This window comes from Triticum dicoccoides, chromosome 2B, assembly GCF_002162155.2.
Source record: "Triticum dicoccoides isolate Atlit2015 ecotype Zavitan chromosome 2B, WEW_v2.0, whole genome shotgun sequence".
Classification (NCBI taxonomy): domain Eukaryota; kingdom Viridiplantae; phylum Streptophyta; class Magnoliopsida; order Poales; family Poaceae; genus Triticum; species Triticum dicoccoides.
The window spans coordinates 177,787,810-177,790,713 of NC_041383.1; positions in this window are offsets into that span (position 1 = coordinate 177,787,810).

A 2,904-nucleotide genomic window follows, 5' to 3' on the forward strand; every position below is an offset into this window, starting at 1 on the left:
CCTTTCTCTTCCCGGAGTTTGAGTCTCTTTCGACCATCAATTTCATTCGTACGGAGCCTCTTCAGTCTGTTGTCAATTATTTCAACCGGTGAATTCTCGTCTCGTTCATCATTCTTCATCTCTTTTTTCTTCTCCGGTGGACTCAATTCAAGTTTTTTGGGTTGATCATATTCTTTTCCTGGGATCAAGTGTTCTCCTTGCTCGTTCGCTCTCGCCAGTTTATCCTTCCGGAGTGCTCAAGACATCTCAGGAGATTCGTCTATGTTCCAATTAATGGGAGGTTGTCACCTCATTCAATATTTCAATCATTCCGGTGCATCATCTACCTGTTCAACAATCCCTTTCCAACGGTGTTTTCTCTTTAGTCGGCCCTAACCCACAGGTCTTTTCCCAGGATCTTACCTGACTCTTCTAATTCCCCTGGAGTTATTCTCAAATTCTTTTCAAGTGTGACGTAAGAATGGATTCCATCAGTCACATGCCTTCTCCAAGATCGTTTTCAAATCATTTTCATTGTTGGCTCAACCTCTTCGCTTTTCATTCTTCCGGAGTAGCTCAGTAATTTTGGTGGTGTTTCTCGTCGTCATTTGAAGACCGAAGAAGAGTTTTTTTTCCCTCTAAATCTTGTTCGTTCCCCGGAGATTCGCGGTGCTAGCTTGATGTTATCCTATCAAATTGTTTCAAGTCATGCAAATTCTTTTCATCCATCCGGAGCATTCAGGAGTTTCTTTCTCTCTCGATAATCCGGAGGCCATCTTTTCGGAATATCTCTCCATTCTAAGTTTTTCAAATTCGTTCTCTAACTATTCCATTTGTCAGATATTCATTTGCTTACCCATCCGGAGTATGTCAGGAGTTGATTTCTGTTTCTTTTCACCGGAGGCCACCATTCCAGTTATCGTTCTCTATTTATCCCGGTGCTTCGTTCAAGTGTTCTTTGATCAGCTCATGATCTCTTTGTTCTTTTGCATCTAAATCCCCTCTAGCATATTTGTTCTTCTAATTCTTCCCGGTGATTCATTCTCTTTCGTCAGTCATTTCCGAATTCTAACGGTGGTTCTTTCAGATTCTTTTTCCTTGTTTATCATATTAATTCATTCGTTCTTTCCAATCCTAACGGTGATTCAAGAAGACCTTCTCAAGTTTGTGATATTTCCCTTCTCAATCCTTTCTCAAGAAGAATAAGTAGTATGCTAAATCCATTGCTTGTCATCAATTTAATTTGATGAAGGATAATCATGCAATAAATCTTATTCTTATTTCATCCAAGTGAGTAATCCTTCCTTCGGAGTTTGTTCTTGATGAATACGTGCTAGTTCCAAGTGTCTTCATCTTTTCTTTTCCGGAGTTCAATTTCCTCGGCCATCTTGTCGGAACCTCCATCTAAATCATCGCAAGCTTTAATCTTATTCTTTCATCCTTCATTTCTATCTCATCATCCTTTTGTCACCGGAGTTCTTCATGGTGGTTCTTCACGAGTTAATTCATTCCTCGGTTCATCAAGATTCTTCTCGGAGGAGTTCAAGTATCTTTCCTTCTTGCTTTTCGAAGTGCAATTAATTCTCCATATTCTTTTGAAGTGGAGTTTTGCATTTCTTCGTTCTTCTCAGCTATCCAATCATTTTCGCTTGTGGTCGAAGATCACCTCATAATTTTGATAGGTTATCCATAAGTCCACAACAAGCTTATTCTTTCGTTGTTGATTTTCTCAACAACTCCAATCTAACCTTACTTCTAAAGATGCTTTCAATTTCATTCGTGGCACAAGTTGTCATATCCTTATCCGTTCTTTTCATTCAACTCTTTCAATTCTTTCCGGAGGTTTTGTGTCATGTCTTCATCAAGTATCATTCCATCCTCTCAAACTCGTGTTCTATTCTTTCCATGTTCAGTCACAGTGCTGCCTAAATCCTTTCAGTCTTATCCGTTTCTTTTCTCAATCTAACCACTCCGGTTAGAACGAGTGATTTCATCGTCTATCTGATTCCGTGAGCTTTCGATTCTTGTCAGTCCACTCTTAGTATCGAGTGCTCTCGATTCTTTGCTTCTTCTCTTGAGTTCTTGTTTCACCTCATCCCTTTTCCCTTCTGTCTCGGTCCTAAGATCTCGGGACGAGATCTCTTGTTAGTGGAGGAGTGTTGTAACGCCCCGGATTCGATGCGCCAGGTGTCTGCCAGTTATTCGCCGTCATTTACATGTCATTTGCTTGCGTGTTGCATTTTGCCATGTCATCATCTGCATTTCATATCATGTCATCATGTGCATCGCATTTGCATACGTGTTCGTCTCATGCATCCGAGCATTTGCCCCGTTGTCCGTTTTGCAATCCGGCGCTCCTATGTCCTCCGGCGTTCCCTTTTTGTCTCTCTTCGTGTGCGGGTGTTAAACTTTCTCGGAATGGCCCGAGGTTTGCCAAGCGGCCTTGGTATAGCACCGGTAGACCGCCTGTCAATTTTTGTGCCATTTGGAGATCGTTTGATACTCCAACGGTTAACCGGGTAACCGTAATAGCCTTTGTTGTTGCATCCCAACAACCCTTCCAAAGTGGCCCACAACCCAGCAAACTCCCCTCCATGCTCTCGGTCGTTCGATCACGATCGCGTGGCCGAAAACCGCTCCTCATTTGGACACTCCTAGCTCCCTCTACCTATATATATGTGGCCTCCCCCGAAATTCCCGCAGTCCAAATCCTAGCCTCCACCTACCTCCGCTGCCGGACATGTCCGTTCCCCACCGGACGAAATCGCGCCACCGCCCGCAGCCAACCGGAGCTCGCCACGTCACCCGCCGGCCTCCTCTCTCTCCTCCCACCGCCGCGGCCCGCTCGGCCCACGGCCGGCCCGCCCCGGGCCGCGCCGGGCCCGATCGCGCCCCGCGCCTTCGCCCAGCGAGCCCTGCGCCGCC